This window comes from Dendrobates tinctorius, unplaced genomic scaffold, assembly GCF_039654945.1.
Source record: "Dendrobates tinctorius isolate UK_male_01 unplaced genomic scaffold, ASM3965494v1 ptg000126l, whole genome shotgun sequence".
NCBI classification, from domain to species: Eukaryota; Metazoa; Chordata; class Amphibia; order Anura; family Dendrobatidae; genus Dendrobates; species Dendrobates tinctorius.
The window spans coordinates 16,454,142-16,467,936 of NW_027361794.1; the positions used below are offsets into that span (position 1 = coordinate 16,454,142).

The 13,795-nt window shown below is 47.7% G+C and overlaps 1 long non-coding RNA gene across 1 annotated transcript in view; it reads left to right on the forward strand.

Moving 5' to 3' along the window:
• Positions 1-7,645: 7,645 nt before the first annotated feature.
• The window catches only part of LOC141047050 (uncharacterized), a 206,405-nt gene continuing 200,255 nt past the window's right edge, over positions 7,646-13,795 (forward strand). The window contains exon 1 of the long non-coding RNA XR_012219743.1: positions 7,646-7,775. This is a non-coding gene — a long non-coding RNA (uncharacterized lncRNA). The remainder of the gene's footprint in view (positions 7,776-13,795) is intronic.

Below are 13,795 nucleotides of genomic sequence, written 5' to 3' on the forward strand. Positions count from 1 at the left end.
CAATCAATTTAATACCAAGTGCAAGATAAAGTGCAATGTGCTGGTACAAAAGTGTTACTGGTGGAGATGTAAGAACAATTCTGTCAGAATTAGAGAGAACTCCTAAGGGGGTGCAGGGGTACGGGTTCAAGGATTTATTCATCAAGCATATGTGCTATATAGTTGAAAACCCCCAATGCAAAACCCCACTCCCTAAAGGTAGAGGATACAGCCCTTACTCTAATAATTGTATCCCAGGATCAAATACATATGCTCATAAATATAGTGCCATTGCCTGGGTAAAAGATGATATGGGGTCAATACAGCCATGTTCTTTTACCCAGGTAATGGCACCATATTTATGAGCATATGTATTTGATCCTGGGATACAATTATTAGCGTCCTATGAGGAAAGGTTGCAGGATTTTGGTATATTTAGCATGCAAAATAGAAGATTGAGAGGAGACTTAATAGCTGTCTACAAATATCTCAAGGGCTGTCACATTGTAGAAGGATCAACTTTATTCTCATTTGCACAAGGAATGACTAGAAGCAATGGGATGAAACTGAATGGGAGGAGACACAGATTAGATATTGGAAAAAGCTTTTTGACAGAGTGATGAATGAGTGGAACAGGCTGCCACGAGAGGTGGTGAGGTCTCCTTCAATGGAAGTGTGGACAGACATCTGTCTGGGATGATTTAGCGAATCCTGCTTTGAGCAGGGGTTGGACCAGATGGCCCAGGAGGTCCCTTCCAACTCTACCACTCTATGATTCTATGAACCAGAGGCGTAGCTAGGGTTTTGCTTTAGGGGGGGCGAAACTTCTGTGTGGGCCCCTAACTAGGTAACTTTGATTACAACTCGGTGACGCACCCTATTAGTGGATGTAGGAGATGACTGCGCTGTTACTGAAAATAAATCCCAATATAAAGACCAACATGGATATTACATGGTCAGTGGTAAATACCAGTCCTACAAAACATACAAGTGATTACTACACAGTTACAGATAGTGCCTTACTGCTGACATTCTTTCTGATGGAATCGATCACTTTTCATGTCTTTTCCTTCTGGCCCAGACCGACATGACAACTTCTCCAGCCACGGCTCTGCTACAGAGAATACAACAAAGACATGTTTCCCTTCTCATATTCCAGCCCCATCACCATCTATCCCCAACCTGCACAAACTCCTCATCCTGCTGCTACCCCAATACTGGGCCACTGCTGCCGTATGTGTCCCTATTACTGCACCTGATACCCCAATACTGAGCTGCTGTATGTGTCCCTATTGCTGCACCTGATACCCCAATGCTGAGCCTCTGCTGCCATATGTGTCCCTATTACTGCACCTGATACACCAATGCTGAGCTTCTGCTGCCGTATGTGTCCCTATTACTGCACCTGATACCCCAATGCTGAGCCGCTGCTGCCATGTGTCCCTATTACTGTACCTGATACCTGAATACTGAGCCTCTGCTGCCGTATTTGTCCCTATTACTGCACCTGACACCCCAATGCTGAACCTCTGCTGCCATATGTGTCCCTATTACTGCACCTGATACCCCAATACTGAGCCACTGCTGCCATGTGTCCCTATTACTGCACCTGATACCCCAATGCTGAGCCGCTGCTGCCATATGTGTCCCTATTACTGCACCTGATACCCCAATGCTGAGCCTCTGCTGCCGTATGTGTCCCTATTACTGCACCTGATACCACAATGCTGAGCCGCTGCTGCCATATGTGTCCCTACTACTGCACTTGATACCCCAATGCTGAGCCTCTGGTGCCGTATGTGTCCCTATTACTGCACCTGATACCCCAATGCTGAGCTGCTGCCATATGTGTCCCTATTACTGCACTTGATACCCCAATACTGAGCCGCTGCTGCCGTATGTGTCCCTATTACTGCACCTGATACCCCAATGCTGAGCTGCTGCCATATGTGTTGATACCCCAATACTGAGCCGCTGCTGCCATATGTGTCCCTATTACTGCACCTGATACCCCAATGCTGAGCCTCTGCTGCCGTATGTGTCCCTATTACTGCACCTGATACCCCAATGCTGAGCCGCTGCTGCCATATGTGTCCCTACTACTGCACTTGATACCCCAATGCTGAGCCTCTGCTGCCGTATGTGTCCCTATTACTGCACCTGATACCCCAATGCTGAGCTGCTGCCATATGTGTCCCTATTACTGCACTTGATACCCCAATACTGAGCCGCTGCTGCCGTATGTGTCCCTATTACTGCACCTGATACCCCAATGCTGAGCTGCTGCCATATGTGTCCCTATTACTGCACTTGATACCCCAATACTGAGCCGCTGCTGCCGTATGTGTCCCTATTACTGCACCTGATACCCCAATGCTTAGCTGTTGCTGCCATGTGTCCCTATTGCTGCACCTGATACCCCAATGCTGAGCCGCTGCTGCCGTATGTGTCCCTATTACCGCACCTGATACCCCAATGCTGAGCCCCTGCTGCCTTATGTGTCCCTATTACTGCACCTGATACCCCAATGCTGAGCCGCTGCAGCTGTATGTGTCCCTATTACTGCACCTACTGTGTGGTTCTGTGTGACCTCTAAATTCTAAAGCATCCCTCTATAATATAGTAATGCAGGGTGCAATTGCCCTAGAAAACAGTGCCCAAATATTGTCTCCTAGAATGTAATATTGCCATCTGTATGCCCCGTTTGACAGTCACTGTAACCTGAGTTCCCCTATAACAATAAGTGCCCACTTTACATTTATTAATGTCCTGAGTCCCCCCCTGTACAGCTCCCCTATACACAGTAATATGCCCCCTCACTGTATACATACTGACCCCTTAGTATCCCCCAATGATGGCTCCAACACTGTATGATGGCCCCCTCAATAATCTCCACATTGTATGATGGCCCCCTAGATAGCCTCCATATAGTATAATACACCAGATTGCCCTCAATATAGTATAATGCAGCCCCCATAGGCAGACTCTACAGTATAATGCAGCCCCCCCATGGGCAGACTCAATAGTATATTGCAGCCCCCCATAAGCAGACTGTAATGTAAGGCAGCACCCCCCCAACCCCCCTATAGACAGCCTGTAATATAAGGCAGCACTTCCCCCATAGGCAGACTGTAGTATAAGGCACCCCCCCATCCCCTATAGGCAGACTGAAGTATAAGGCAGCACCCCCCATTCGCTCTATACACCTTGTACACATACGGCTCCGCTCCGTACACCCCGTACACACACGTTTCCGCTTTGTACACCTTGTACACAAACAGCTCCGCTCCGAACACCTTGTACACAGACGGCTCCTCTCACCTCATACATACGTGGCTCCGCTCCTCCGTACACCTCATACATGCATATCTCCGCTTCGTACACCTTCACACACGGCTCCGCTCTGTACACCTCATACACACACAGCTCTGCTACATCCACCTAGCTGTAAACCCCTCCCGGCCCCACACATAAAATTCACCTTATCCAGCACCAATGCATGACAACCAGCACAGCAGAGTCCTGCAGCCAGCCACTGAAGTCCCTGATCATGTGACCCCCTGATACATCTCTGTTCTCTGGGAGCAAGGAGGTGGAGGCCAGTTCTATACGCATGGAGATTGGCCCCACTTCGATCAGAGAAAAGGAGAGGAGACGCCGGCGTGATAAACAACTCTTTCTACTGCGGGGAATCAGGACACTGGAGGAAAGACTGCCCGTCTTGTCCGGCATCTGCTAACCGTCGGGGAACTACTAGGTCTGGGTAGTGCTCAAGGAGGCTGCCCAGACCCTCAGGTACTTTTTTCCTCATGCCATAAATTTTTGCTAAATGTCGAGCTGGTGGTAGACAATACTCGTTTTATTTCTATAGCTTTGATGGACTGCGGTTCATCCCTGAACTTGGTCAGTTCCAGCACCGTCTCCAGGGTCAAGATAGGGACAGTCAGGTTGGAGACCCCCCTGAAAATCGTGGCCATTGACTCTTCCCCTCTCACCCGTTCGGGTATTCGTTGGGTTACTGATAATTTTGTTTTGCAGGTTGGTTCCTCCCATGTTGAGGAGATGAGGTGTTTTGTTATGGACAATTTGCCCGAAGGGCTGGTGTTGGGCATGCCGTGGCTTCAACGGCACAACCCGGTTATTGATTGGGAGAGAAGAGTGATTGTTAAATGGGACCCAAAATGTATTGACTGTTCCTATAAAGCTGTGTGTTGTGTTTCCCCTGCAAAACCTGTCTTTGAGTCTTCTGTTTGTCTGGAGGGTATTCCGGAATACCTAAAGGAGTTTGAGGACGTGTTCTCCGAAAGCAAGGCCGAGGCATTACCCCCACACAGGCCATACGACTGCACCATCGACCTGATTCCTGGGGCCAAATTACCCAAAGCCCGGTTGTTTAATTTGTCTGGACCGGAGCGTTTGGCAATGAAAGAGTATATAGCGGAAAGTCTCTGTAAAGGGCATATCAGACCTTTGGTTTCCCCGATAGCAGGGGGGTTCTTTTTTGTCAAAAAGAAAGATGGTGGCCTGCGTCCCTGCCTCGACTTTCGGGAGCTCAATAAAATTACCATCAAGAATGCATACCCCTTACCCCTGATTCCAGATCTGTGCAACCAACTTTCGGGGGCAAAATGGTTCTCCAAATTAGATCTTAGGGGGGCTTATAATTTGATAAGAATAAAAGAGGGAGATGAATAGAAAACTGCTTTTCTCACCATCGAAGGGTTATTTGAGAACCTTGTAATGCCATTTGGTCTCGCTAATGTTCCAGCAGTTTTTCTAAACTTCATCAACGTAATATTTGGGGACCTAATTGGCCGCTTTGTTGTCATTTATTTAGACGATATTTTGATTTACTCAACTGACGAGCACTCTCATTTATCACATGTAAAAACCGTTCTTCAGAGACTCAGGGAGAATCAATAGTTTGTGAAATTGGAAAAGTGTACATTTTTTGTCCAGGAGCTGACCTTTTTAGGGCTTATAATATCTCCACAGGGGTTTCGGATGGATCCCAAAAAAGTGCAGGCCATTGCAGAGTGGGTTCAGCCCCAGGACCTAAAGGGTCTGCAGCGCTCTTTGGGATTCTCAAATTATTATCGGAGATTTATTAAGGGCTTTTCATAGATAGTGAAACCCCTCACCAATCTCGCGTGTAAAAGTGCCGATATCAAAAATTGGTCTCTCCCAGCCAAACAATCTTTTTTGATTCTGAAAAATTGTTTTATGTCCGCTCCGATTCTGGTACAGCCTGATCCATCTCTGCCGTTTGTTGTGGAAGTTGATGCTTCCGAGGTGGGGGTGGGGGCTGTTTTGTCTCAAGGGCCAGCGACTCTGACTAATCTCAGACCCTGCGCATTTTTCTCCAAAAAATTCTCTCCGGCGGAGAGAAATTACGATGTGGGGAATAGGGAGCTCCTGGCAATAAAGTTGGCGTTTGAAGAATAGAGACATTTTTTGGAGGGGGCAGTGCATCCAATTACGGTCATCACTGACCACAAAAATCTGGAGTACATTAAAACAGCGAAAAGATTGACTCCCAGACAGGCCCGGTGGTCACTTTTTTTTTTCTCGGTTTCAGTTCTCTATCACTTTCCGGCCTGGATCTAAGAACGTGAAGGCAGATGCATTGTCACGAAGTTATGAACCATTGTCTGCCCCCGAGCCACCGTCATCCATTCTTCAACCTAGGGTGGTTATAGCTGAACTTTCGTCAGAATTGGAGCGGGAGATTGTGGGAGCTCAATCTTTAGCTCCAAGGGCCAGGCCTCCTCATAGATTGTTTGTACCTCAGCATTTGCGTTCTGAGCTGTTACGGGAGTTTCATGACTCTAAGTTGGGGGCTCACCCAGGTATTGCAGCCACATGTGAGGCAGTAAAAAGAGTGTTTTGGTGGCCATCTATGTCTGCAGAAATTAAGAAGCATGTCACAGCCTGTGGGGTTTGCGCCCGTTCAAAGAGCTCTCATTGCCGGCCGGCCGGAAAATTGGTGCCCTTGCCAATTCCGAGAAGACCATGGACTCATCTGTCCATGGACTTCATCACAAATCTCCCTCCATCCCGGGGTAACACGGTGGTCTGGGTAGTCGTAGATAGATTTTCAAAGATGGCACATTTCGTACCCATGGCCAAATTACCCTCAGCCGAGGTTCTTTCAAAGCATTTTCTTTCCCAAATCATTTGTCTCCATGGGGTACCGACTAATATTGTAACCGATAGGGGGACACAATTTATAGCAAAGTTTTGGCAAGCTTTTTGTAGGAAGTTGGGGATTTCTCTGTCTTTCTCCTCAGCCTACCACCCGGAGAGTAATGGACAAACTGAGCGCACCAATCACTCATTGGAACAAATCCTCCGGTGTTTGACTTCAACATTGCAAGATGACTGGTGTGACGCATTGCCCTTGGCGGAGTTCGCTTTTAATAACCGGATTAATCAATCCACTGGTAGGTCACCTTTTTTCAGTAATATGGGATTAAATCCGCATTTTGGTGAGTTTTCACGTTTGGATTCAAACTGTCCGGGGGTCGAAGATTCGGTCAGACAGATTGGTCATCTGTGGGCAAAGGTTCGAGCAAGTATTGGGAAGGCGCAGGAAAAATACAAACATTTTGCTGATAACAAAAGGGATCTGGGTCAGACTCTATACTGTGGGGATAAGGCATGGCTCTCGACATGAAACATAACGTTAAAACTGCCTTCCGCGAAGTTGGGCCCCAAATTTATTGGGCCCCATGTGATAACAGAAGTGATTAACCCGGTGGCTTATCGCTTGCTCCTTCCACCCTCTTTGAAATTGCATAACGTTTTTCATAGATCCTTACTGAAACTGGTGGGTTTGGTGCGGGAGGAACCCGCACCTTTACCGCCCCCGGTATCTGTGGACGGTCATATGGAATTCGAGGTACAAAACATCGTGCAGTCTCGGTGGGTTCGCGGGTCCCTACAGTATCTTGTCCACTGGAAGGGATATGGTCCGGAGGATCGATCATGGGTACCAGCCAGGTTAGTGCACGCAGATCGCCTGGTCAGGGCATATCATGCGCGGTACCCGTGGAGACCTGGGGGTCCGGAGGCCCCCCGTTGAAGGAGGGGTACTGTCATGGTTTATGCAGGATCCGGGACAGGTGGTGCAGGGGTCAATAGGGAGAGCCTCTCTTTGGGGCCAGGGAGGGATTTTTTAGCTTCAGGTGAGCACCCCTCCCTGTCGTTTATGCTCCTAATGTGAGTGTGCCCGACCCTGCTCCGTTTGTGCCTCTCGCCTGTTCCTGTACGCTTGCCTGGTGTATGACCTGTTTTGGACTCGGTTTACATCTCTTGGATTCTGACTTGGTACCCGTCTGCCCGATCCGTGTATGACCCCTGGCTTTGTCTTGACTTCTCTACGTTTGCTCCTCTGGTACCTCTGTTGTCATCTCGTGTTTTGACCCTCTGCTTCTCCTGACTACCCGCTGTTTCTCGCTCCTGTACTACGTTGCCTGACCTGTGCATGACCCCTTGGCTCTTCAGAATACGTTTTTTGAGTAATCTCTGCAGCACTGATACCTCTGACCAGTGTTGCTGCATCTCAGAGGTGAGCTCCGCCTACTTCTCTGACGTGCAGTCACATGGTAGGAAGGTCCTGCGGGCACTGAGAGCTTCTCTGCCGCTCCTCCCCTCCCGCAGGTCCTGGAGCAGGATTTCTTACCTGACGCCGATCTCCTGCCCGGCTGCTGGGACTACCGCGCCTCCAGTGCACTACCTGTCTGAATAGGGATCTCTGCCACCTGACAGGCACACCACTCCTGACTGCTGTCACGGTAAGCGTGACATGACTCAGAGGAATAAACCAAGGGGGTGTTGGGTAATATTTACCAAATTCTCCTAGCTCACTCGACCTCTGTTAAACGAGCATTCATATTGAAGTGGGAAAGAGACCTCGAGGTTACATTACAAGATTGGGAGGTCGCTAAGATATATAAAAATTCTCATGGTCCATCAGGCTGTGTAAGGGTCCAAGAAAATTCATACAAGGTTCTTACTAGGTGGTACACCACCCCTGACTCAAGAAAGATGTGGCAGCCCAACGCATCATCTAATTGTTGGAGATGTCTTGGCGAGAGAGGCTCCTTCTTGCACATATGGTGGCAATGCGACAAAATTCAACCATTTTGGGAGGGGGTGCTTAAAGTCTCGAAAAGACTTTGCCAGCTTCAAAACCCTCCATCTCTGAAAATGATCTTTCTGAACTGGTCAAGTGACTTTGAACAAAACAAACACTAAAAGCTTCTCATGCATTTAATAGCAGCAGCTAAAATGCTCATCCCCTTGTATTGGCTATCTCAGAACTGCCCTACTCTGTCAGAATGGTTGCACAAAGTAAATCAAATATACTATACAGAAGAAATAATAGCTATCACGACCTTTAGGCTAGGTAAATTTAGTTCGACCTGGGTGCCGTGGATACTCTTCAGAGAAAACGACGAATACATAGAGCTGTTAAACTCTCAGTAAATATATTTCAGTTTGCCCTAAATCTGAAGCTACGACGGCTGTTTAGCCAAACTATTAGGGCAGAATTACCGCTGAATGGACATCCCCACTGACGGGAATATAGACCCTTTTCCCAGACATTTCCCCCTTTCCCTCTCTCCACCCTCTTCTTCTCTTTTAATTCTGTATTTTCTCTTCAGTTAAAAGTTTGTAATTGGATGCGATTGATGTGCATAATTTACCGGCTGAGCTACGGCAAAGATTATATCTCTGGCTCATGATTATAAGCAGTAGATTATGTCTAGATTTCGCCTGTCTTTCTATTTAGAATAATGCTGCGCGTTACACTAAATGAGATGATAAGATGTGTATAGAAGGGCTGGCACAGTTATTCATGGAGCTATCGATGCTTTTTGTACTTAATCGCATGTAAGGTTACGATGTATTTTTCTGGTTAAAATAATAAAAAGATGTTTAAAACAAAACAAATCCTTCCCCTCAATTCTCCTCCCTCGCCTATTAAATATGTGCAACTCTATACTGGGAGATAGCTCTTTCCCTACTCAGGCTCTAGAAGCCAGAATATCATTAATTTACAAAGATGGCAAAAACGCTGAATTATGTAGCAACTACCGACCGATCTCCTTGCTGAACGTTGACCTAAAGATGTTCGCTAATATGGTTGCACGAAGAATTGCTAAATTCTTACCAGAATTAATCTCGTTAAACCAAACGGGTTTTGTGGGGGGAAGAGAGGGAAGGGATAATACACACAGAATTCTCCATCTTATGCATTTTGTGAGACAGAGAGGCTTTTCCTTGGTGCTCCTTGGGACAGACGCAGAGAAGGCATTAAACAGGGTGGACTAGACCTATCTAGGTGAGACGTTGACCTGCTTTGGCTTCCCTTCACAATTAGTTTCGGCCATATTGAAAATGTATAGAGACCCCTCTGCACGTATTGGGGTCAATGGCTCCCTGACAGATGCATTCACCATCCAAAATGGTACGAGGCAGGGCTGCCCTCTCTCTCTCCCATCCTTTTCATCCTAACAATGGAACTGCTACTATGTGCAATACAGCAGAGTTTGGAGATTGAGGGCATCAAAATAGGTAAAAATGACACTAAGACTGCGGCCTTCACCGACGATTTGTTGGTCTTGATGACGAACCCTCTTCAAGGTTTTCCTGCCTTGCTAAAAATCCTCGAGGAATATGGTAACCTTACAAACTTTAAGATAAATGCGTCAAAATCCGAAGCCCTAGACCTAAACGTACCCGCTCACACGCTGGATAGGTTGAAGGAGCTTTATCCGTTTACTTGGCCCAGTAGATATAATACTTATTTAGGTATTAAAATAGCCAGATCTGACAAAGATCTTTTTCAACTCAATTACTACCCCTTATTGGACAGAGTACAGACCACTATTAAGTCATGGAGAGATCCTTTCCTGTCATGGACAGGGAGGAAGAATCTTATAAAAATTCTGATACTTCCTGTCATGATCTCAGTGCGGGTTTGACTCGCACACGTGGGGTTAATGTCTGGAACCAGTGCTGATGACTGGCATTTCTGGGGTTAAAGGTTGTGATCCCGGTGCAGGCTTACCTGCACACCTGGGGCTATGATTGTGGCCTCTCCCTGGTTCTGGGGAGGCTTCTTATAGCCTCAGGACGCTCCCATCCCTGTCAGTTATACTCTTGCCCTTGGCATTGTGTGGTGACCCCTGAGTGTGTTTGTGCTGTGTTCTGGTTGCTTGAAAATCTGTGTATGACTCGCTCTGTTCTCTGGATATTGCTTTGGATTCTGCTTGGTACCTTCTATGTCTGTTTGGTTTTGACTGCTGCTTGACCCTGACTATCCGCTCTTTCTCATCCTTGGTACGTTACGGCTATCTCTGTGTATGAAACCCGTTTTGCCTGACTCTGAGTAATTCTGTATAGTGTGTTTCCATCTCACTAAGCAGGACGCTAAGCCCTGCCCCCTTGCAGTCACATGACCGTAGGTCCCGTGTCTGCTTGCTAAACTTCAGCATCCACAGGTCCTGTGTATCTGTACTTTCTGGCTGTACCTGACCCCGGTACCCCTACAGTGCGGGTGAGTCCCTGCTCAGCGGAGGCTGCACGCCGGCACTGACAGGATCCTGACACTCAGGACACGCGCACTGGCTCAGTGAGCAAGTACAGTGCGGTGTTCCTGACATTATAACTGACCATTAAGTTTTTGGGTTTTTTTTTTTTTTTTCTCTGCTGAGAAATATGGATCCCATACAATCTCTTGCTGAGCAAATGAAAAATCTGAGTCAGATGTTTCAGGGTTTATCTCTGGAGCAGCAAGCTCTGGCTCGTTCTCAGCAGAAGGTTTCTGAGACAGTGCGGGGAGCTCTAGCTGCTGGGTCTCTGGGGGCTGGGGCGAGTGATTTTGTTTTGGTGTCCCCAGAACCACCTGTTAAACTGCTTGATTTTTTTTCTGGGAACAAAAAGGAGTTCAGGGTCTTCATGGAGGGGTGCAAACTCTTCTTTAGTTTGAGGCCACGTTCCTCTGGGGACAAAAGTCAGAAGGTTGGGGTCATTATGTCTCTGTTAAGAGGGTCCCCACAAGCTTGGGCTTTCTCCCTTCCTCCCACTACCCCTGAGAGAGTGTCTGTGAATGCTTTTTTGAGGCCCTCGGGCACATATATGATGAGCCGGACCGAGTGCGATTGGCAGAGGACATGGTGATGAGTGTCTGTCAGGGGAAATACTCGGCTGAGTGGTTTTGCACAGAATTCCGCCGCTGGGCCACTCTCTTGGGACGATGCCACACTCCGAGGACTCTTTCGCAGAGGCTTGTCCGAGCGGGTTACAGGATGCCTTGGCATTATATCCCCCACCTAACTCTCTTGAGGACGCCATGACCCAGGCCGTCCGGATGGACCGCAGGCTGCGGGCCAGGGGGGTGATGCAGGCAGAAACTCCATTGTTCCCTAGTGGAAAAGAGACTGTTTCTGTACCCATGGACGTAGGGGCTCTCTCCCTGAAGGAAAAGGAGAGACAACGCCGGAGAGAAAAGCAGTTATGCTTCTACTGTGGTAAAACGGGACATTGGAAAAGGGAGTGTCCTGATTGTCCATCCTCAACCCGGTCGACAGGAAACGACTAGGTCTGGGTAGTCAGCGGGGAGACTTTTCAGACCCTCATGTACCCTTTTCCTCGTTTTCTAAGGTGTTCCTTCATTTGGAACTGTTAGTGGACGATTGTTGTTTTCCCTCTACAGCTTTCGTGGACTGCGGATCATGCATCAATCTCATTGACTCCCAATTGGTCACACGCTGTAAGATAGGGACAGTTAGACTTAAGGTTCCGATCAAAGTGGTGGCCATTGACTCCTCCCCCCTCACTAAAGAGGGAATTCTCTTTATGTCTGACTTGTTTTCACTCAAAGTGGGTGCTACCCATGTGGAAAATTAAGTTGTTTGGTTCTGGACAATCTACCAGCAGGATTGGTGTTTGGCTGCCCTGGTTACAACGCCATAACCCAGTCATTAACTGGAAAACAGGGGAGATTGTTCAGTGGGGGTTTAATGATTCGATGTTATGTGATAAGTCTGCCATATTGGCTGAACCTGTTAAATCTGTATCTGTGTCATCTGTCGAGCTGGAAGGTATTCCGGAGTACCTGAAAGAATTCGAAGATGTGTTCTCTGAAAGCGAGGCCGAGACGTTGCCGCCACATAGACCCTTTGACTGCGCTATCGAGTTAGTCCCGGGGGCTAAATTGCCTAAAGCCTGTCTCTTTAATTTATCTGGCCCTGAGCGCTTGGCCATGAAAGATTACATTGCTGAGAGTCTTCGCAAAGGACACATACGTCCCTCAGTCTCACCTGTGTCAGCAGGGGTTTTTTTTGTTAAGAAAAAAGATGGTGGTTTACGTCCCTGCCTCGATTTTCATGAGCTGAACAAGATTACTGTACGAAATACGTACCCCCTTCCATTGATTCCCGATTTGTGTAACCAACTTTCAGGGGCAAAATGGTTCTCCAAACTGGATCTTCGGGGGGGCATATAATTTGATAAGGGTCCGGGAGGGGGATGAATGGAAAAACGCGTTCCTCACGACCGAGGGACTGTTTGAAAATGTAGTCGTGCCATTTGGTCTTACCCATGCCCCAGCCATATTTCAGAACTTCATCAACGTGGTATTCTCGGATCTCATTGGTCGTTTTGTTGTCATTTACTTAGACGATATTCTGATATACTCACACGACAGTCAATCTCATCTGAATCATGTACGAACCGTTCTCCAAAGACTGAGGGAAAATCATCTGTATGCCAAATTGGAGAAATATGTGCTTTTTGTTCAAGAATTGTCATTTTTGGGATTAATTGTGTCCTGTGAGGGTTTTCGCATGGACCCCAAGAAGGTGCAGAACATTGCGGATTGGGTGCAACCCCGACACCTTAAGGGTCTTCAGCGCTTCTTGGGGTTCGCCAATTATTACCGCAAATTTATTCGGGGGTTTTCACAGGTGGTCAAACCACTCACAGATCTTACTTGTAAAGGTGCGGATGTGAGATACTGGTCCTCGCTCGCAAAAGAGGCCTTTGCGAACCTGAAAAGAAGCTTTATGTCTGCTCCTGTGTTAGTACAGCCAGATCCGTCCAAACCATTCGTCGTGGAAGTGGACGCCTCTGAGGTGGGGGTGGGGGCGGTGTTGTCCCAAGGGACTGCCACTCTAACCAACCTCAGGCCATGTGCTTTCTTTTCCAAGAAATTATCTGCTGCGGAAAGAAATTACGATGTAGGCAATAGAGAGCTTCTTACGGTCAAATTGGCGTTTGAAAAATGGAGGCACTTTTTGGAGGGGGCCAGTCACCCGATTACGGTGATCACGGATCACAAAAATTTGTCATACATTGAGTCTGCTAAAAGACTAACGCCCAGACAGGCCCGTTGGTCACTTTTTTTTTCCCGTTTTCAGTTTACGATTACATTTCGTCCAGGGTCTAAGAATGTCAAGGCTGATGCTTTATTGCGCAGTTTTCAGCCGGTGTCGCCCCCTGAGCCACCGTCTTTCATTCTTCACCCTGGAGTTGTGATAGCAGAGGTCTCATTTGAATTGAAACGGGAGATTCAGGGAGCCCAGTCGCTGGCCCCGGCGGCCGAGCCGGAGGGGAAGTTGTTTGTCCCAGGGCAACTTCGCCTGAAACTCTTGCAGGAGTTCCATGAATCCAAGCGGAGTGCTCACCCTGGTATTTCAGCCACACGTCTGGCGGTGGCTAGGATCTTTTGGTGGCCTACCCTTGGTTCGGACATAAAAAAATTCATTGCTGGTTGTGGGGTCTGCGCTCGTTCTAAAAACTCTCA